Raw genomic sequence first — 21539 nt, 5'->3', positions numbered from 1 at the left:
TTTAGTGTTAGGGTTAGCATTAAGGATTAGGGTTAGAATCAGGGTTAAATGCTTGGGTGCGGGTAATGGTTAGGTTCAGGGTTAAGGTTCACGGATAGGGTTAGTGTTAAGTGTTACGGGTAGGTTTAGGGTTCAGGGTTAGTGTTAGCATTAGGGATTAAGGTTAGGATTAGGCGGTAGGTTAGATTTAGGGTTAGATCTAGGCGTTAGGGTAAGGGCTAGCGTTAGGGTTAAGAGATAGGGTTAGGTTTAATGCTTAGGATTAGGGTTAGGGTTTGGGGTTAAAGTAAGTGTTAGGGGTTAGGTTTAAGGATCCAGGGTTAGGGCTATTTTTAGCTGTAGTGTTAGGGTTAGGGATAAGGCATCCCATTAGCATTAAGGGTCTTCCTTACTGTAGGGTTAAGGGTTAGGCTTAGAGTTAAAGGTTAAGGTTAGGGTCAGTGTTAAGATTTAGGGTGAGGGTTAACGGTTAGGGTAAAGGTTAAGCATTAGGGTTAGGGATTAGTGATTAGGGTTTTTGGTTAGTGTTAGGGTTAGCGGTTAGGAGTTAGAGTTTTATGAAGGGGTATGGTTAGAATTAGGATTGGGGTTAGAGTTAGGGTGAGGTATAGGGGTTAGGTTTAGGGGTTAGTTTTAGGGTAAAAGGATAGGATTAGGGTTACGGGTTGGGCTTAGGTTTCGGGTTAAAGTTTACTGCTAGGGTTAGGGATAGGGTTCAGGGTTAGCTTTAGGGGTTCTGGTTAGGGTTAGGTGTTAGGTTAGTGTCAGGGTTAGGTCTCGTCGTGAGGGTAAGGTTTAGGGTTAGCTTTAAGAGCTAGGGTTAGGTTTAATGGTTAGGATTAGGATTAGGGTTAAGGGTTAGGGTAAGGCTTAGGGGTTAGTGTGAAGGGTTAGGGTTTTTCTTAGGCATAGCGTTGGGGTTAGAAGTAAGGGTTACTGTCAGTGTTAGGGTTGTAGGTAGGGTTACGGTTAGGGTTAGCGGTTTAGAATTAGGGTTAGGGATTAGGTGTCACAGTGATGACTAGGAGATAGGGTTAGAATTATGGGATAGGGGTTGTTCTCAGGAAATGGGTTATGCATTAACGTTAGGATAAGAGGTTAAAGTTAGGCGCACGGTGAGGTTTACGTGTTAAGGGGAGAAATAGGAACAGGGTTGGGTGTTATGTTCAGGGTTAGGGTTATCTGTTAAAGGTATTGTTTATGCTTAGCGCACGGGCCCTGTCTGCATTAGGCGGGCGGGGGGAGTTTAGGGGGCTGGCATTGTACCCGGGAACCCACTCTATCATACTCTGGGTATGGGCCCGTGGGTTTCATGCAGGACACAGTGGTAGAGCCTCCTTTCACGCATGGCATGGGAGGATTGCAGGCTTTCTAAACTCTAAGAAAGCAAGAAGTCTGAGAATTAGATTTAGGGTTAGGATTCTGGTTAGGGTTAAGGATGAAGTTTAGTGTTAGGGTGAGGGCTTAGGGTTAGGGATTAGGTTTAGCGTTAAAGGTTACTCTTAGGTTTAACGGTTACACTTTGGTTTCGGGTTGAGGTTTACGGTTAGGGTAAGATGAGGGGTTAGGGTTTGGTACAGGGTTAAGGTTAAGTGTTAGGTTTAGGGTTGAAGATTAGGATTAGGGTTAGGATTAAAGGTTAGCGTGAGAGTTAATGCTTAGGGTTAAGGTTAAGAGTTAGGGTTTAGGGTTAGGGTTAGGGTTAGTTTTAGGGTTAGAGTTATGTGCTATGGTTTGTGTTAGAGGTTAGGTTTAGGTTTACTGGTCACGGTTAGGGTTACGTTTAGAGGGTAGCATTAGGGTTAGGGTTAAGGGATAGGATTAGGGATAAGTGTGGGGCTTAGGGTTAGGGTTTAATGTTAGGGTTAGCATTAAGGATTAGGGTTAGGGTCAGGGTTAAATGCTTGGGTGCGGGTAATGGTTAGGGTAAGAGTTTAGGTTCACGGATAGGGGTAGTGTTAAGGGTTACGGGTAGGTTTAGGGTTCAGGGTTAGTGTTAGCATTAGGGCTTAAAGTTAGGATTAGGAGGTAGATTAGATTTAGGGTTAGATCTAGGCGTTAGGGTAAGGGCTAGCATTAGAGTTAAGAGATAGGGTTAGGTTTAATGCTTAGGATTATGGTTAGGGTTTGTGGTTAAAGTAAGTGTTAGGGGTTAGGTTTAAGGATCCAAGGTTAGGGTTATTTTTAGCTGTAGTGTTAGGGTTAGGGATAAGGGATCCCATTAGCATTAAGGGTCTTCCTCACTGTAGGGTTAAGGGTTAGGCTTAGAGTTAAAGGTTAAGGTTAAGGTCAGTGTTAAGATTTAGGGTGAGGGTTAACGGTTAGGGTAAAGGTTAAGCGTTAGGGTTAGGGATTAGTGATTAGGGTTTTTGGTTAGTGTTAGGGTTAGCGATTAGGAGTTAGTGTTTCATGAAGGGGTATGGTTAGAATTAGGATTGGGGTTAGAGTTAGGGTGAGGTATAGGGGTTAGGTTTAGGGGTTAGTTTTAGGGTAAAAGTATAGGATTAGGGTTACGGGTTGGGCTTAGGTTTAGGGTTAAAGTTTACTGCTAGGGTTAGGGATAGGGCTCAGGGTTAGCTTTAGGGGTTCTGGTTAGGGTTAGGTGTTAGGTTAGTGTCAGGGTTAGGTCTAGTCGTCAGGGTAATGTTTAGGGTGAGCTTTAAGAGCTAGGGTTAGGTTTAATGGTTAGGATTAGGATTAGGGTTAAGGGTTAGGGTAAGGCTTAGGGGTTAGGGTGAAGGGTTAGGGTCAAGGGTTAGGGTTTTTGTTAGGCATAGCGTTGGGGTTAGAAGTAAGGGTTACTGTCAGTGTTAGGGATGTAGGTAGGGTTACGGTTAGGGTTAGCGGTTTAGAATTAGGGTTAGGGATTAGGTGTCACAGTGATGACTAGGAGATAGTGTTAGAAATATGGGATAGGGGTTGTTCTCAGGAAATGGGTTATGCATTAACGTTAGGATAAGAGGTTAAAGTTAGGCGCAAGGTGAGGTTTACGTGTTAAGGGGAGAAATAGGAACAGGGTTGAGTGTTATGTTCAGGGTTAGGGTTATCTGTTAAAGGTATTGTTTATGCTTAGCGCACGGGCCCTGTCTGCATTAGGCGGGTGGGGGGAGTTTAGGGGGCTGGGATTGTACCCGGGAACCCACTCTATCATACTCTGGGTATGGGCCCCTGGGTTTCATGCAGGCCACAGTGGTAGAGCCTCCTTTCACGCATGGCATGGGAGGATTGCAGGCTTTCTAAACTCTAAGAAAGCAAGAAGTCTGAGAATTAGATTTAGGGTTAGGATTCTGGTTAGGGTTAATAATGAAGTTTAGTGTTAGGGTGAGGGCTTAGGGTTAGGGATTAGGGTTAGGGTTAAAGGTTAATCTTAGGTTTAACGGTTACACTTTGGTTTAGGGTTGAGGTTTACGGTTAGGGTTAAGATGAGGGGTTAGGGTTTGGTACAGGGTTAGGGTTAAGTGTTAGGTTTAGGGTTGAAGATTAGGATTAGGGTTAGGATTAAAGGTTAGCGTGAGAGTTAACGCTTCGGGTTAAGGTTAAGGGTTAGGGTTTAGGGTTAGGGTTAGGGTTAGGGTTAGTTTTAGGGTTAGAGTTATGTGCTATGGTTTGTGTTAGAGGTTAGGGTTAAGTTTACTGGTCACGGTTAGGGTTACGTTTAGGGGGTAGCATTAGGGTTAGGGTTAGGGTTAAGGGATAGGATTAGGGATAAGGGTGGGCTTAGGGTTAGGGTTTAGTGTTAGGGTTAGCATTAAGGATTAGGGTTAGAATCAGGGTTAAATGCTTGGGTGCGGGTAATGGTTAGGTTCAGGGTTAAGGTTCACGGATAGGGTTAGTGTTAAGTGTTACGGGTAGGTTTAGGGTTCAGGGTTAGTGTTAGCATTAGGGATTAAGGTTAGGATTAGGCGGTAGGTTAGATTTAGGGTTAGATCTAGGCGTTAGGGTAAGGGCTAGCGTTAGGGTTAAGAGATAGGGTTAGGTTTAATGCTTAGGATTAGGGTTAGGGTTTGGGGTTAAAGTAAGTGTTAGGGGTTAGGTTTAAGGATCCAGGGTTAGGGCTATTTTTAGCTGTAGTGTTAGGGTTAGGGATAAGGCATCCCATTAGCATTAAGGGTCTTCCTTACTGTAGGGTTAAGGGTTAGGCTTAGAGTTAAAGGTTAAGGTTAGGGTCAGTGTTAAGATTTAGGGTGAGGGTTAACGGTTAGGGTAAAGGTTAAGCATTAGGGTTAGGGATTAGTGATTAGGGTTTTTGGTTAGTGTTAGGGTTAGCGGTTAGGAGTTAGAGTTTTATGAAGGGGTATGGTTAGAATTAGGATTGGGGTTAGAGTTAGGGTGAGGTATAGGGGTTAGGTTTAGGGGTTAGTTTTAGGGTAAAAGGATAGGATTAGGGTTACGGGTTGGGCTTAGGTTTCGGGTTAAAGTTTACTGCTAGGGTTAGGGATAGGGTTCAGGGTTAGCTTTAGGGGTTCTGGTTAGGGTTAGGTGTTAGGTTAGTGTCAGGGTTAGGTCTCGTCGTGAGGGTAAGGTTTAGGGTTAGCTTTAAGAGCTAGGGTTAGGTTTAATGGTTAGGATTAGGATTAGGGTTAAGGGTTAGGGTAAGGCTTAGGGGTTAGTGTGAAGGGTTAGGGTTTTTGTTAGGCATAGCGTTGGGGTTAGAAGTAAGGGTTACTGTCAGTGTTAGGGTTGTAGGTAGGGTTACGGTTAGGGTTAGCGGTTTAGAATTAGGGTTAGGGATTAGGTGTCACAGTGATGACTAGGAGATAGGGTTAGAATTATGGGATAGGGGTTGTTCTCAGGAAATGGGTTATGCATTAACGTTAGGATAAGAGGTTAAAGTTAGGCGCACGGTGAGGTTTACGTGTTAAGGGGAGAAATAGGAACAGGGTTGGGTGTTATGTTCAGGGTTAGGGTTATCTGTTAAAGGTATTGTTTATGCTTAGCGCACGGGCCCTGTCTGCATTAGGCGGGCGGGGGGAGTTTAGGGGGCTGGCATTGTACCCGGGAACCCACTCTATCATACTCTGGGTATGGGCCCGTGGGTTTCATGCAGGACACAGTGGTAGAGCCTCCTTTCACGCATGGCATGGGAGGATTGCAGGCTTTCTAAACTCTAAGAAAGCAAGAAGTCTGAGAATTAGATTTAGGGTTAGGATTCTGGTTAGGGTTAAGGATGAAGTTTAGTGTTAGGGTGAGGGCTTAGGGTTAGGGATTAGGTTTAGCGTTAAAGGTTACTCTTAGGTTTAACGGTTACACTTTGGTTTCGGGTTGAGGTTTACGGTTAGGGTAAGATGAGGGGTTAGGGTTTGGTACAGGGTTAAGGTTAAGTGTTAGGTTTAGGGTTGAAGATTAGGATTAGGGTTAGGATTAAAGGTTAGCGTGAGAGTTAATGCTTAGGGTTAAGGTTAAGAGTTAGGGTTTAGGGTTAGGGTTAGGGTTAGTTTTAGGGTTAGAGTTATGTGCTATGGTTTGTGTTAGAGGTTAGGTTTAGGTTTACTGGTCACGGTTAGGGTTACGTTTAGAGGGTAGCATTAGGGTTAGGGTTAAGGGATAGGATTAGGGATAAGTGTGGGGCTTAGGGTTAGGGTTTAATGTTAGGGTTAGCATTAAGGATTAGGGTTAGGGTCAGGGTTAAATGCTTGGGTGCGGGTAATGGTTAGGGTAAGAGTTTAGGTTCACGGACAGGGGTAGTGTTAAGGGTTACGGGTAGGTTTAGGGTTCAGGGTTAGTGTTAGCATTAGGGCTTAAAGTTAGGATTAGGAGGTAGATTAGATTTAGGGTTAGATCTAGGCGTTAGGGTAAGGGCTAGCATTAGAGTTAAGAGATAGGGTTAGGTTTAATGCTTAGGATTATGGTTAGGGTTTGGGGTTAAAGTAAGTGTTAGGGGTTAGGTTTAAGGATCCAAGGTTAGGGTTATTTTTAGCTGTAGTGTTAGGGTTAGGGATAAGGGATCCCATTAGCATTAAGGGTCTTCCTTACTGTAGGGTTAAGGGTTAGGCTTAGAGTTAAAGGTTAAGGTTAGGGTCAGTGTTAAGATTTAGGGTGAGGGTTAACGGTTAGGGTAAAGGTTAAGCGTTAGGGTTAGGGATTAGTGATTAGGGTTTTTGGTTAGTGTTAGGGTTAGCGGTTAGGAGTTAGTGTTTTATGAAGGGGTATGGTTAGAATTAGGATTGGGTTTAGAGTTAGGGTGAGGTATAGGGGTTAGGTTTAGGGGTTAGTTTTAGGGTAAAAGGATAGGATTAGGGTTACGGGTTGGGCTTAGGTTTAGGGTTAAAGTTTACTGCTAGGGTTAGGGATAGGTTTCAGGGTTAGCTTTAGGGGTTCTGGTTAGGGTTAGGTGTTAGGTTAGTGTCAGGGTTAGGTCTAGTCGTGAGGGTAAGGTTTAGGGTTAGCTTTAAGAGCTAGGGTTAGGTTTAAAGGTTAGGATTAGGATTAGGGTTAAGGGTTAGGGTAAGGCTTAGGGGTTAGGGTGAAGGGTTAGGGTCAAGGGTTAGGGTTTTTGTTAGGCATAGCGTTGGGGTTAGAAGTAAGGGTTACTGTCAGTGTTAGGGTTGTAGGTAGGGTTACGGTTAGGGTTAGCGGTTTAGAATTAGGGTTAGGGATTAGGTGTCACAGTGATGACTAGGAGATAGGGTTAGAATTATGGGATAGGGGTTGTTCTCAGGAAATGGGTTATGCATTAACGTTAGGATAAGAGGTTAAAGTTAGGCGCACGGTGAGGTTTACGTGTTAAGGGGAGAAATAGGAACAGGGTTGGGTGTTATGTTCAGGGTTAGGGTTATCTGTTAAAGGTATTGTTTATGCTTAGCGCACGGGCCCTGTCTGCATTAGGCGGGCGGGGGGAGTTTAGGGGGCTGGGATTGTACCCGGGAACCCACTCTATCATACTCTGGGTATGGGCCCGTGGGTTTCATGCAGGACACAGTGGTAGAGCCTCTTTCACGCATGGCATGGGAGGATTGCAGGCTTTCTAAACTCTAAGAGAGTAAGAAGTGTGAGAATTAGATTTAGGGTTAGGATTCTGGTTAGGGATAAGGATGAAGTTTAGTGTTAGGGTGAGGGCTTAGGGTTCGGGATTAGGGTTAGGGTTAAAGGTTACTCTTAGGTTTAACGGTTACACTTTGGTTTAGGGTTGAGGTTTACGGTTAGGGTTAAGATGAGGGGTTAGTGTTTGGTACAGGGTTAGGGTTAAGTGTTAGGTTTAGGGTTGAAGATTAGGATTAGGGTTAGGATTAAAGGTTAGCGTGAGAGTTAATGCTTAGGGTTAAGGTTAAGAGTTAGGGTTTAGGGTTAGGGTTAGGGTTAGTTTTAGGGTTAGAGTTATGTGCTATGCTTTGTGTTAGAGTTTAGGGTTAGGTTTACTGGTCACGGTTAGGGTTACGTTTAGGGGGTAGCATTAGGGTTAGGGTTAGGGTTAATTGATAGGATTAGGGTTAAGTGTTGGGCTTAGGGTTAGGGTTTAGTGTTAGGGTTAGCATTAAGGATTAGGTTTAGGGTCAGGGTTAAATGCTTGGGTGCGTGTAATGGTTAGGGTCAGGGTTAAGGTTTACGGATAGGGTTAGTGTTAAGGGTTACGGGTAGGTTTAGGGTTCAGGGTTAGTGTTAGCATTAGGGCTTAAGGTTAGGATTAGGCGGTAGGTTAGATTTAGGGTTAGATCTAGGCGTTAGGGTAAGGGCTAGCGTTAGGGTAAGAGATAGGGTTAGGTTTAATGCTTAGGATTAGGGTTAGGGTTTGGGGTTAAAGTAAGTGTTAGGGGTTAGGTTTAAGGATCAAAGGTTAGGGTTATTTTTAGCTGTAGTGTTAGGGTTAGGGATAAGGGATGCCATTAGCATTAAGGGTCTTCCTTACTGTAGGGTTAAGGGTTAGGCTTAGAGTTAAAGGTGAAGGTTAGGGTCAGTGTTAAGATTTAGGGTGAGGGTTAACGGGTAGTGTAAAGGTTAAGTGTTAGGGTTAGGGATTAGTGATTAGGGTTTTTGCTTAGTGTTAGGGTTAGTGGTTAGGAGTTAGTGTTTTATGAAGGGGTATGGTTAGAATTAGGATTGGGGTTAGAGTTAGGGTGAGTTATAGGGGTTAGGTTTAGGGGTTAGTTTTAGGGTAAAAGGATAGGATTAGGGTTACGGGTTGGGCTTAGGTTTAGGGTAAAAGTTCACAGCTAGGGTTAGGGATAGGGTTCAGGGTTAGCTTTAGGGGTTCTGGTTAGGGTTAGGTGTTAGGTTAGTGTCAGGGTTAGGTCTAGTCGTGAGGGTAAGGTTTAGGGTTAGCTTTAAGAGCTAGGGTTAGGTTTAAAGGTTAGGATTAGGATTAGGGTTAAGGGTTAGGGTAAGGCTTAGGGGTTAGGGTGAAGGGTTAGGGTCAAGGGTTAGGGTTTTTGTTAGGCATAGCGTTGGGGTTAGAAGTAAGGGTTACTGTCAGTGTTAGGGTTGTAGGTAGGGTTACGGTTAGGGTTAGCGGTTTAGAATTAGGGTTAGGGATTAGGTGTCACAGTGATGACTAGGAGATAGGGTTAGAATTATGGGATAGGGGTTGTTCTCAGGAAATGGGTTATGCATTAACGTTAGGACAAGAGGTTAAAGTTATTCGCACGGTGAGGTTTAAGTGTTAAGGGGAGAAAGAGGAACAGGGTTGGGTGTTATGTTCAGGGTTAGGGTTATCTGTTAAAGGTATTGTTTATGCTTAGCGCACGGGCCCTGTCTGCATTAGGCGGGCGGGGGGAGTTTAGGGGGCTGGGATTGTACCCGGGAACCCACTCTATCATACTCTGGGTATGGGCCCATGGGTTTCATGCAGGACACAGTGGTAGAGCCTCCTTTCACGCATGGCATGGGAGGATTGCAGGCTTTCTAAACTCTAAGAAAGCAAGAAGTCTGAGAATTAGATTTAGGGTTAGGATTCTGGTTAGGGTTAAGGATGAAGTTCAGTGTTAGGGTGAGGGCTTAGGGTTAGGGATTAGGGTTAGGGTTAAAGGTTAATCTTAGGTTTAACGGTTACACTTTGGTTTAGGGTTGAGGTTTACGGTTAGGGTTAAGATGAGGGGTTAGTGTTTGCTACAGGGTTAGGGTTAAGTGTTAGGTTTAGGGTTGAAGAAATGGATCAGGGTTAGGATTAAAGGTTAGCGTGAGAGTTAACGCTTAGTGTTAAGGTTAAGAATTAGGGTTTAGGTTTAGGGTTAGGGTTAGGGTTAGTTTTAGGGTTAGAGTTATGTGCTACGGTTTGTGTTAGAGGTTAGGGTTAGGTTTACTGGACACGGTTAGGGTTACGTTTAGGGGGCAGCATTAGGGTTAGGGTTAAGGGATAGGATTAGTGTTAAGTGTTGGGCTTAGGGTTAGGGTTTAGTGTTAAGGTTAGCATTAAGGATTAGGGTTATGGTCAGGGTTAAATGCTTGGGTGCGTGTAATGGTTAGGGTCAGTGTTTAGGTTCACGGATAGGGTTAGTGTTAAGGGTTACGGGTAGGTTTAGGGTTCAGGGTTAGTGTTAGCATTAGGGCTTAAGGTTAGGATTAGGCGGTAGGTTAGATTTAGGGTTAGATCTAGGCGTTATGGTAAGGGCTAGCGTTAGGGTTAAGAGAAAGGGTTAGGTTTAATGCTTAGGATTAGGGTTAGGGTTTGGGGTTAAAGTAAGTGTTAGGGGTTAGGTTTAAGGATCCAAGGTTAGGGTTATTTTTAGCTGTAGTGTTAGGGTTAGGGATAAAGGATCCCATTAGCATTAAGGGTCTTCCTTACTGTAGGGTTAAGGGTTAGGCTTAGAGTTAAAGGTTAAGGTTAGGGTCAGTGTTAAGATTTAGGGTGAGGGTTAACGGTTAGGGTAAAGGTTAAGCGTTAGGGTTAGGGATTAGTGATTAGGGTTTTTGGTTAGTGTTAGGGTTAGCGGTTAGGAGTTAGTGTTTCATGAAGGGGTATGGTTAGAATTAGGATTGGGGTTGAGTTAGGGTGAGGTATAGGGGTTATGTTTAGGGGTTAGTTTTAGGGTAAAAAGATAGGATTAGGGTTACGGGTTGGGCTTAGGTTTAGGGTTAAAGTTTACTGCTAGGGTTAGGGATAGGGCTCAGGGTTAGCTTTAGGGGTTCTGGTTAGGGTTAGGTGTTAGGTTAGTGTCAGGGTTAGGTCTCGTCGTGAGGGTAAGGTTTAGGGTTAGCTTTAAGAGCTAGGGTTAGGTTTAATGTTTAGGATTAGGATTAGGGTTAAGGGTTAGGGTAAGGCTTAGGGGTTAGGGTGAAGGGTTAGGGTCAAGGGTTAGGGTTTTTGTTAGGCATAGCGTTGGGGTTAGAAGTAAGGGTTACTGTCAGTGTTAGGGTTGTAGGTAGGGTTACGGTTAGGGTTAGCGGTTTAGAATTAGGGTTAGGGATTAGGTGTCACAGTGATGACTAGGAGATAGTGTTAGAATTATGGGATAGGGGTTGTTCTCAGGAAATGGGTTATGCATTAACGTTAGGATAAGAGGTTAAAGTTAGGCGCAAGGTGAGGTTTACGTGTTAAGGGGAGAAATAGGAACAGGGTTGAGTGTTATGTTCAGGGTTAGGGTTATCTGTTAAAGGTATTGTTTATGCTTAGCGCACGGGCCCTGTCTGCATTAGGCGGGTGGGGGGAGTTTAGGGGGCTGGGATTGTACCCGGGAACCCACTCTATCATACTCTGGGTATGGGCCCGTGGGTTTCATGCAGGACACAGTGGTAGAGCCTCCTTTCACGCATGGCATGGGAGGATTGCAGGCTTTCTAAACTCTAAGAAAGCAAGAAGTCTGAGAATTAGATTTAGGGTTATGATTCTGGTTAGGGTTAAGGATGAAGTTTAGTGTTAGGGTGAGGGCTTAGGGTTAGGGATTAGGGTTAGGGTTAAAGGTTACTCTTAGGTTTAACGGTTACACTTTGGTTTAGGGTTGAGGTTTACGGTTAGGGTTAAGATGAGGGGTTAGGGTTTGGTACAGGGTTAGGGTTAAGTGTTAGGTTTAGGGTTGAAGATTAGGATTAGGGTTAGGATTAAAGGTTAGCGTGAGAGTTAACGCTTCGGGTTAAGGTTAAGGGTTAGGGTTTAGGGTTAGGGTTAGGGTTAGGGTTAGTTTTAGGGTTAGAGTTATGTGCTATGGTTTGTGTTAGAGGTTAGGGTTAAGTTTACTGGTCACGGTTAGGGTTACGTTTAGGGGGTAGCATTAGGGTTAGGGTTAGGGTTAAGGGATAGGATTAGGGATAAGGGTGGGCTTAGGGTTAGGGTTTAGTGTTAGGGTTAGCATTAAGGATTAGGGTTAGAATCAGGGTTAAATGCTTGGGTGCGGGTAATGGTTAGGTTCAGGGTTAAGGTTCACGGATAGGGTTAGTGTTAAGTGTTACGGGTAGGTTTAGGGTTCAGGGTTAGTGTTAGCATTAGGGATTAAGGTTAGGATTAGGCGGTAGGTTAGATTTAGGGTTAGATCTAGGCGTTAGGGTAAGGGCTAGCGTTAGGGTTAAGAGATAGGGTTAGGTTTAATGCTTAGGATTAGGGTTAGGGTTTGGGGTTAAAGTAAGTGTTAGGGGTTAGGTTTAAGGATCCAAGGTTAGGGCTATTTTTAGCTGTAGTGTTAGGGTTAGGGATAAGGCATCCCATTAGCATTAAGGGTCTTCCTTACTGTAGGGTTAAGGGTTAGGCTTAGAGTTAAAGGTTAAGGTTAGGGTCAGTGTTAAGATTTAGGGTGAGGGTTAACGGTTAGGGTAAAGGTTAAGCATTAGGGTTAGGGATTAGTGATTAGGGTTTTTGGTTAGTGTTAGGGTTAGCAGTTAGGAGTTAGAGTTTTATGAAGGGGTATGGTTAGAATTAGGATTGGGGTTAGAGTTAGGGTGAGGTATAGGGGTTAGGTTTAGGGGTTAGTTTTAGGGTAAAAGGATAGGATTAGGGTTACGGGTTGGGCTTAGGTTTCGGGTTAAAGTTTACTGCTAGGGTTAGGGATAGGGTTCAGGGTTAGCTTTAGGGGTTCTGGTTAGGGTTAGGTGTTAGGTTAGTGTCAGGGTTAGGTCTCGTCGTGAGGGTAAGGTTTAGGGTTAGCTTTAAGAGCTAGGGTTAGGTTTAATGGTTAGGATTAGGATTAGGGTTAAGGGTTAGGGTAAGGCTTAGGGGTTAGTGTGAAGGGTTAGGGTTTTTGTTAGGCATAGCGTTGGGGTTAGAAGTAAGGGTTACTGTCAGTGTTAGGGTTGTAGGTAGGGTTACGGTTAGGGTTAGCGGTTTAGAATTAGGGTTAGGGATTAGGTGTCACAGTGATGACTAGGAGATAGGGTTAGAATTATGGGATAGGGGTTGTTCTCAGGAAATGGGTTATGCATTAACGTTAGGATAAGAGGTTAAAGTTAGGCGCACGGTGAGGTTTACGTGTTAAGGGGAGAAATAGGAACAGGGTTGGGTGTTATGTTCAGGGTTAGGGTTATCTGTTAAAGGTATTGTTTATGCTTAGCGCACGGGCCCTGTCTGCATTAGGCGGGCGGGGGGAGTTTAGGGGGCTGGCATTGTACCCGGGAACCCACTCTATCATACTCTGGGTATGGGCCCGTGGGTTTCATGCAGGACACAGTGGTAGAGCCTCCTTTCACGCATGGCATGGGAGGATTGCAGGCTTTCTAAACTCTAAGAAAGCAAGAAGTCTGAGAATTAGATTTAGGGTTAGGATTCTGGTTAGGGTTAAGGATGAAGTTTAGTGTTAGGGTGAGGGCTTAGGGTTAGGGATTAGGTTTAGCGTTAAAGGTTACTCTTAGGTTTAACGGTTACACTTTGGTTTCGGGTTGAGGTTTACGGTTAGGGTAAGATGAGGGGTTAGGGTTTGGTACAGGGTTAAGGTTAAGTGTTAGGTTTAGGGTTGAAGATTAGGATTAGGGTTAGGATTAAAGGTTAGCGTGAGAGTTAATGCTTAGGGTTAAGGTTAAGAGTTAGGGTTTAGGGTTAGGGTTAGGGTTAGTTTTAGGGTTAGAGTTATGTGCTATGGTTTGTGTTAGAGGTTAGGGTTAGGTTTACTGGTCACGGTTAGGGTTACGTTTAGAGGGTAGCATTAGGGTTAGGGTTAAGGGATAGGATTAGGGATAAGTGTGGGGCTTAGGGTTAGGGTTTAATGTTAGGGTTAGCATTAAGGATTAGGGTTAGGGTCAGGGTTAAATGCTTGGGTGCGGGTAATGGTTAGGGTAAGAGTTTAGGTTCACGGATAGGGGTAGTGTTAAGGGTTACGGGTAGGTTTAGGGTTCAGGGTTAGTGTTAGCATTAGGGCTTAAAGTTAGGATTAGGAGGTAGATTAGATTTAGGGTTAGATCTAGGCGTTAGGGTAAGGGCTAGCATTAGAGTTAAGAGATAGGGTTAGGTTTAATGCTTAGGATTATGGTTAGGGTTTGGGGTTAAAGTAAGTGTTAGGGGTTAGGTTTAAGGATCCAAGGTTAGGGTTATTTTTAGCTGTAGTGTTAGGGTTAGGGATAAGGGATCCCATTAGCATTAAGGGTCTTCCTTACTGTAGGGTTAAGGGTTAGGCTTAGAGTTAAAGGTTAAGGTTAGGGTCAGTGTTAAGATTTAGGGTGAGGGTTAACGGTTAGGGTAAAGGTTAAGCGTTAGGGTTAGGGATTAGTGATTAGGGTTTTTGGTTAGTGTTAGGGTTAGCGGTTAGGAGTTAGTGTTTTATGAAGGGGTATGGTTAGAATTAGGATTGGGTTTAGAGTTAGGGTGAGGTATAGGGGTTAGGTTTAGGGGTTAGTTTTAGGGTAAAAGGATAGGATTAGGGTTACGGGTTGGGCTTAGGTTTAGGGTTAAAGTTTACTGCTAGGGTTAGGGATAGGTTTCAGGGTTAGCTTTAGGGGTTCTGGTTAGGGTTAGGTGTTAGGTTAGTGTCAGGGTTAGGTCTAGTCGTGAGGGTAAGGTTTAGGGTTAGCTTTAAGAGCTAGGGTTAGGTTTAAAGGTTAGGATTAGGATTAGGGTTAAGGGTTAGGGTAAGGCTTAGGGGTTAGGGTGAAGGGTTAGGGTCAAGGGTTAGGGTTTTTGTTAGGCATAGCGTTGGGGTTAGAAGTAAGGGTTACTGTCAGTGTTAGGGTTGTAGGTAGGGTTACGGTTAGGGTTAGCGGTTTAGAATTAGGGTTAGGGATTAGGTGTCACAGTGATGACTAGGAGATAGGGTTAGAATTATGGGATAGGGGTTGTTCTCAGGAAATGGGTTATGCATTAACGTTAGGATAAGAGGTTAAAGTTAGGCGCACGGTGAGGTTTACGTGTTAAGGGGAGAAATAGGAACAGGGTTGGGTGTTATGTTCAGGGTTAGGGTTATCTGTTAAAGGTATTGTTTATGCTTAGCGCACGGGCCCTGTCTGCATTAGGCGGGCGGGGGGAGTTTAGGGGGCTGGGATTGTACCCGGGAACCCACTCTATCATACTCTGGGTATGGGCCCGTGGGTTTCATGCAGGACACAGTGGTAGAGCCTCTTTCACGCATGGCATGGGAGGATTGCAGGCTTTCTAAACTCTAAGAGAGTAAGAAGTGTGAGAATTAGATTTAGGGTTAGGATTCTGGTTAGGGATAAGGATGAAGTTTAGTGTTAGGGTGAGGGCTTAGGGTTCGGGATTAGGGTTAGGGTTAAAGGTTACTCTTAGGTTTAACGGTTACACTTTGGTTTAGGGTTGAGGTTTACGGTTAGGGTTAAGATGAGGGGTTAGTGTTTGGTACAGGGTTAGGGTTAAGTGTTAGGTTTAGGGTTGAAGATTAGGATTAGGGTTAGGATTAAAGGTTAGCGTGAGAGTTAATGCTTAGGGTTAAGGTTAAGAGTTAGGGTTTAGGGTTAGGGTTAGGGTTAGTTTTAGGGTTAGAGTTATGTGCTATGCTTTGTGTTAGAGTTTAGGGTTAGGTTTACTGGTCACGGTTAGGGTTACGTTTAGGGGGTAGCATTAGGGTTAGGGTTAGGGTTAATTGATAGGATTAGGGTTAAGTGTTGGGCTTAGGGTTAGGGTTTAGTGTTAGGGTTAGCATTAAGGATTAGGGTTAGGGTCAGGGTTAAATGCTTCGGTGCGTGTAATGGTTAGGGTCAGGGTTAAGGTTTACGGATAGGGTTAGTGTTAAGGGTTACGGGTAGGTTTAGGGTTCAGGGTTAGTGTTAGCATTAGGGCTTAAGGTTAGGATTAGGCGGTAGGTTAGATTTAGGGTTAGATCTAGGCGTTAGGGTAAGGGCTAGCGTTAGGGTAAGAGATAGGGTTAGGTTTAATGCTTAGGATTAGGGTTAGGGTTTGGGGTTAAAGTAAGTGTTAGGGGTTAGGTTTAAGGATCAAAGGTTAGGGTTATTTTTAGCTGTAGTGTTAGGGTTAGGGATAAGGGATGCCATTAGCATTAAGGGTCTTCCTTACTGTAGGGTTAAGGGTTAGGCTTAGAGTTAAAGGTGAAGGTTAGGGTCAGTGTTAAGATTTAGGGTGAGGGTTAACGGGTAGTGTAAAGGTTAAGTGTTAGGGTTAGGGATTAGTGATTAGGGTTTTTGCTAGTGTTAGGGTTAGTGGTTAGGAGTTAGTGTTTTATGAAGGGGTATGGTTAGAATTAGGATTGGGGTTAGAGTTAGGGTGAGTTATAGGGGTTAGGTTTAGGGGTTAGTTTTAGGGTAAAAGGATAGGATTAGGGTTACGGGTTGGGCTTAGGTTTAGGGTAAAAGTTCACAGCTAGGGTTAGGGATAGGGTTCAGGGTTAGCTTTAGGGGTTCTGGTTAGGGTAGGTGTTAGGTTAGTGTCAGGGTTAGGTCTAGTCGTGAGGGTAAGGTTTAGGGTTAGCTTAAGAGCTAGGTTTAGGTTTAATGGTTAGGATTAGGATTAGGGTTAAGGGTTAGGGTAAGGGTTAGGGGTTAGGGTGAAGGGTTAGGGTCAAGGGTTAGGGTTTTGTTAGGCATAGCGTTGGGGTTAGAAGTAAGGGTTACTGTCAGTGTTAGGGTTGTAGGTAGGGTTACGGTTAGGGTTAGCGGTTTAGAATTAGGGTTAGGATTAGGTGTCACAGTGATGACTAGGAGATAGGTTAGAATTATGGGATAGGGGTTGTTCTCAGGAAATGGGTTATGCATTAACGTTAGGACAAGAGGTTAAAGTTATTCGCACGGTGAGGTTTAAGTGTTAAGGGGAGAAAGAGGAACAGGGTTGGGTGTTATGTTCAGGGTTAGGGTTATCTGTTAAAGGTATTGTTTATGCTTAGCGCACGGGCCCTGTCTGCATTAGGCGGGCGGGGGGAGTTTAGGGGGGCTGGGATTGTACCCGGGAACCCACTCTATCATACTCTGGGTATGGGCCCATGGGTTTCATGCAGGACACAGTGGTAGAGCCTCCTTTCACGCATGGCATGGGAGGATTGCAGGCTTTCTAAACTCTAAGAAAGCAAGAAGTCTGAGAATTAGATTTAGGGTTAGGATTCTGGTTAGGGTTAAGGATGAAGTTCAGTGTTAGGGTGAGGGCTTAGGGTTAGGGATTAGGGTTAGGGTTAAAGGTTAATCTTAGGTTTAACGGTTACACTTTGGTTTAGGGTTGAGGTTTACGGTTAGGGTTAAGATGAGGGGTTAGTGTTTGCTACAGGGTTAGGGTTAAGTGTTAGGTTTAGGGTTGAAGAAATGGATCAGGGTTAGGATTAAAGGTTAGCGTGAGAGTTAACGCTTAGTGTTAAGGTTAAGAATTAGGGTTTAGGTTTAGGGTTAGGGTTAGGGTTAGTTTAGGGTTAGAGTTATGTGCTACGGTTTGTGTAGAGGTTAGGGTTAGGTTTACTGGACACGGTTAGGGTTACGTTTAGGGGGCAGCATTAGGGTTAGGGTTAAGGGATAGGATTAGTGTTAAGTGTTGGGCTTAGGGTTAGGGTTTAGTGTTAAGGTTAGCATTAAGGATTAGGGTTATGGTCAGGGTTAAATGCTTGGGTGCGTGTAATGGTTAGGGTCAGTGTTTAGGTTCACGGATAGGGTTAGTGTTAAGGGTTACGGGTAGGTTTAGGGTTCAGGGTTAGTGTTAGCATTAGGGCTTAAGGTTAGGATTAGGCGGTAGGTTAGATTTAGGGTTAGATCTAGGCGTTATGGTAAGGGCTAGCGTTAGGGTTAAGAGAAAGGGTTAGGTTTAATGCTTAGGATTAGGGTTAGGGTTTGGGGTTAAAGTAAGTGTTAGGGGTTAGGTTTAAGGATCCAAGGTTAGGGTTATTTTTAGCTGTAGTGTTAGGGTTAGGGATAAAGGATCCCATTAGCATTAAGGGTCTTCCTTACTGTAGGGTTAAGGGTTAGGCTTAGAGTTAAAGGTTAAGGTTAGGGTCAGTGTTAAGATTTAGGGTGAGGGTTAACGGTTAGGGTAAAGGTTAAGCGTTAGGGTTAGGGATTAGTGATTAGGGTTTTTGGTTAGTGTTAGGGTTAGCGGTTAGGAGTTAGTGTTTCATGAAGGGGTATGGTTAGAATTAGGATTGGGGTTGAGTTAGGGTGAGGTATAGGGGTTATGTTTAGGGGTTAGTTTTAGGGTAAAAAGATAGGATTAGGGTTACGGGTTGGGCTTAGGTTTAGGGTTAAAGTTTACTGCTAGGGTTAGGGATAGGGCTCAGGGTTAGCTTTAGGGGTTCTGGTTAGGGTTAGGTGTTAGGTTAGTGTCAGGGTTAGGTCTCGTCGTGAGGGTAAGGTTTAGGGTTAGCTTTAAGAGCTAGGGTTAGGTTTAATGTTTAGGATTAGGATTAGGGTTAAGGGTTAGGGTAAGGCTTAGGGGTTAGGGTGAAGGGTTAGGGTCAAGGGTTAGGGTTTTTGTTAGGCATAGCGTTGGGGTTAGAAGTAAGGGTTACTGTCAGTGTTAGGGTTGTAGGTAGGGTTACGGTTAGGGTTAGCGGTTTAGAATTAGGGTTAGGGATTAGGTGTCACAGTGATGACTAGGAGATAGTGTTAGAATTATGGGATAGGGGTTGTTCTCAGGAAATGGGTTATGCATTAACGTTAGGATAAGAGGTTAAAGTTAGGCGCAAGGTGAGGTTTACGTGTTAAGGGGAGAAATAGGAACAGGGTTGAGTGTTATGTTCAGGGTTAGGGTTATCTGTTAAAGGTATTGTTTATGCTTAGCGCACGGGCCCTGTCTGCATTAGGCGGGTGGGGGGAGTTTAGGGGGCTGGGATTGTACCCGGGAACCCACTCTATCATACTCTGGGTATGGGCCCGTGGGTTTCATGCAGGCCACAGTGGTAGAGCCTCCTTTCACGCATGGCATGGGAGGATTGCAGGCTTTCTAAACTCTAAGAAAGCAAGAAGTCTGAGAATTAGATTTAGGGTTATGATTCTGGTTAGGGTTAAGGATGAAGTTTAGTGTTAGGGTGAGGGCTTAGGGTTAGGGATTAGGGTTAGGGTTAAAGGTTACTCTTAGGTTTAACGGTTACACTTTGGTTTAGGGTTGAGGTTTACGGTTAGGGTTAAGATGAGGGGTTAGGGTTTGGTACAGGGTTAGGGTTAAGTGTTACGTTTAGGGTTGAAGATTAGGATTAGGGTTAGGATTAAAGGTTAGCGTGAGAGTTAACGCTTAGGGTTAAGGTTAAGGGTTAGGGTTTAGGGTTAGGGTTAGGGTTAGGGTTAGTTTTAGGGTTAGAGTTATGTGCTATGGTTTGTGTTAGAGGTTAGGGTTAAGTTTACTGGTCACGGTTAGGGTTACGTTTAGGGGGTAGCATTAGGGTTAGGGTTAGGGTTAAGGGATAGGATTAGGGATAAGGGTGGGCTTAGGGTTAGGGTTTAGTGTTAGGGTTAGCATTAAGGATTAGGGTTAGAATCAGGGTTAAATGCTTGGGTGCGGGTAATGGTTAGGTTCAGGGTTAAGGTTCACGGATAGGGTTAGTGTTAAGGGTTACGGGTAGGTTTAGGGTTCAGGGTTAGTGTTAGCATTAGGGCTTAAGGTTAGGATTAGGCGGTAGGTTAGATTTAGGGTTAGATCTAGGCGTTAGGGTAAGGGCTAGCGTTAGGGTTAAGAGATAGGGTTAGGTTTAATGCTTAGGATTAGGGTTAGGGTTTGGGGTTAAATTAAGTGTTAGGGGTTAGGTTTAAGGATCCAGGGTTAGGGCTATTTTTAGCTGTAGTGTTAGGGTTAGGGATAAGGCATCCCATTAGCATTAAGGGTCTTCCTTACTGTAGGGTTAAGGGTTAGGCTTAGAGTTAAAGATTAAGGTTAGGGTCAGTGTTAAGATTTAGGGTGAGGGTTAACGGTTAGGGTAAAGGTTAAGCGTTAGGGTTAGGGATTAGTGATTAGGGTTTTTGGTTAGTGTTAGGGTTAGCGGTTAGGAGTTAGTGTTTTATGAAGGGGTATGGTTAGAATTAGGATTGGGGTTAGAGTTAGGGTGAGGCATAGGGGTTAGGTTTAGGGGTTAGTTTTATGGTAAAAGGATAGGATTAGGGTTACGGGTTGGGCTTAGGTTTAGGGTTAAAGTTTACTGCTAGGGTTAGGGATAGGGCTCAGGGTTAGCTTTAGGGGTTCTGGTTAGGGTTAGGTGTTAGGTTAGTGTCAGGGTTAGGTCTCGTCGTGAGGGTAAGGTTTAGGGTTAGCTTTAAGAGCTAGGGTTAGGTTTAATGGTTAGGATTAGGATTAGGGTTAAGGGTTAGGGTAAGGCTTAGGGGTTAGGGTGAAGGGTTAGGGTCAAGGGTTAGGGTTTTTGTTAGGCATAGCGTTGGGGTTAGAAGTAAGGGTTACTGTCAGTGTTAGGGTTGTAGGTAGGGTTACGGTTAGGGTTAGCGGTTTAGAATTAGGGTTAGGGATTAGGTGTCACAGTGATGACTAGGAGATAGTGTTAGAATTATGGGATAGGGGTTGTTCTCAGGAAATGGGTTATGCATTAACGTTAGGATAAGAGGTTAAAGTTAGGCGCAAGGTGAGGTTTACGTGTTAAGGGGAGAAATAGGAACAGGGTTGAGTGTTATGTTCAGGGTTAGGGTTATCTGTTAAAGGTATTGTTTATGCTTAGCGCACGGGCCCTGTCTGCATTAGGCGGGTGGGGGGAGTTTAGGGGGCTGGGATTGTACCCGGGAACCCACTCTATCATACTCTGGGTATGGGCCCCTGGGTTTCATGCAGGACACAGTGGTAGAGCCTCCTTTCACGCATGGCATGGGAGGATTGCAGGCTTTCTAAACTCTAAGAAAGCAAGAAGTCTGAGAATTAGATTTAGGGTTATGATTCTGGTTAGGGTTAAGGATGAAGTTTAGTGTTAGGGTGAGGGCTTAGGGTTAGGGATTAGGGTTAGGGTTAAAGGTTACTCTTAGGTTTAACGGTTACACTTTGGTTTAGGGTTGAGGTTTACGGTTAGGGTTAAGATGAGGGGTTAGGGTTTGGTACAGGGTTAGGGTTAAGTGTTAGGTTTAGGGTTGAAGATTAGGATTAGGGTTAGGATTAAAGGTTAGCGTGAGAGTTAACGCTTAGGGTTAAGGTTAAGGGTTAGGGTTTAGGGTTAGGGTTAGGGTTAGGGTTAGTTTTAGGGTTAGAGTTATGTGCTATGGTTTGTGTTAGAGGTTAGGGTTAAGTTTACTGGTCACGGTTAGGGTTACGTTTAGGGGGTAGCATTAGGGTTAGGGTTAGGGTTAAGGGATAGGATTAGGGATAAGGGTGGGCTTAGGGTTAGGGTTTAGTGTTAGGGTTAGCATTAAGGATTAGGGTTAGAATCAGGGTTAAATGCTTGGGTGCGTGTAATGGTTAGGTTCAGGGTTAAGGTTCACGGATAGGGTTAGTGTTAAGGGTTACGGGTAGGTTTAGGGTTCAGGGTTAGTGTTAGCATTAGGGCTTAAGGTTAGGATTAGGCGGTAGGTTAGATTTAGGGTTAGATCTAGGCGTTAGGGTAAGGGCTAGCGTTAGGGTTAAGAGATAGGGTTAGGTTTAATGCTTAGGATTAGGGTTAGGGTTTGGGGTTAAATTAAGTGTTAGGGGTTAGGTTTAAGGATCCAAGGTTAGGGCTATTTTTAGCTGTAGTGTTAGGGTTAGGGATAAGGCATCCCATTAGCATTAAGGGTCTTCCTTACTGTAGGGTTAAGGGTTAGGCTTAGAGTTAAAGATTAAGGTTAGGGTCAGTGTTAAGATTTAGGGTGAGGGTTAACGGTTAGGGTAAAGGTTAAGCGTTAGGGTTAGGGATTACTGATTAGGGTTTTTGGTTAGTGTTAGGGTTAGCGGTTAGGAGTTAGTGTTTTATGAAGGGGTATGGTTAGAATTAGGATTGGGGTTAGAGTTAGGGTGAGGCATAGGGGTTAGGTTTAGGGGTTAGTTTTATGGTAAAAGGATAGGATTAGGGTTACGGGTTGGGCTTAGGTTTCGGGTTAAAGTTTACTGCTAGGGTTAGGGATAGGGTTCAGGGTTAGCTTTAGGGGTTCTGGTTAGGGTTAGGTGTTAGGTTAGTGTCAGGGTTAGGTCTCGTCGTGAGGGTAAGGTTTAGGGTTAGCTTTAAGAGCTAGGGTTAGGTTTAATGGTTAGGATTAGGATTAGGGTTAAGGGTTAGGGTAAGGGTTAGGGGTTAGTGTGAAGGGTTAGGGTTTTTGTTAGGCATAGCGTTGGGGTTAGAAGTAAGGGTTACTGTCAGTGTTAGGGTTGTAGGTAGGGTTACGGTTAGGGTTAGCGGTTTAGAATTAGGGTTAGG

This window comes from Eulemur rufifrons, unplaced genomic scaffold, assembly GCF_041146395.1.
Source record: "Eulemur rufifrons isolate Redbay unplaced genomic scaffold, OSU_ERuf_1 scaffold_34, whole genome shotgun sequence".
NCBI classification, from domain to species: Eukaryota; Metazoa; Chordata; class Mammalia; order Primates; family Lemuridae; genus Eulemur; species Eulemur rufifrons.
This window is presented reverse-complemented; position numbering follows the sequence as displayed.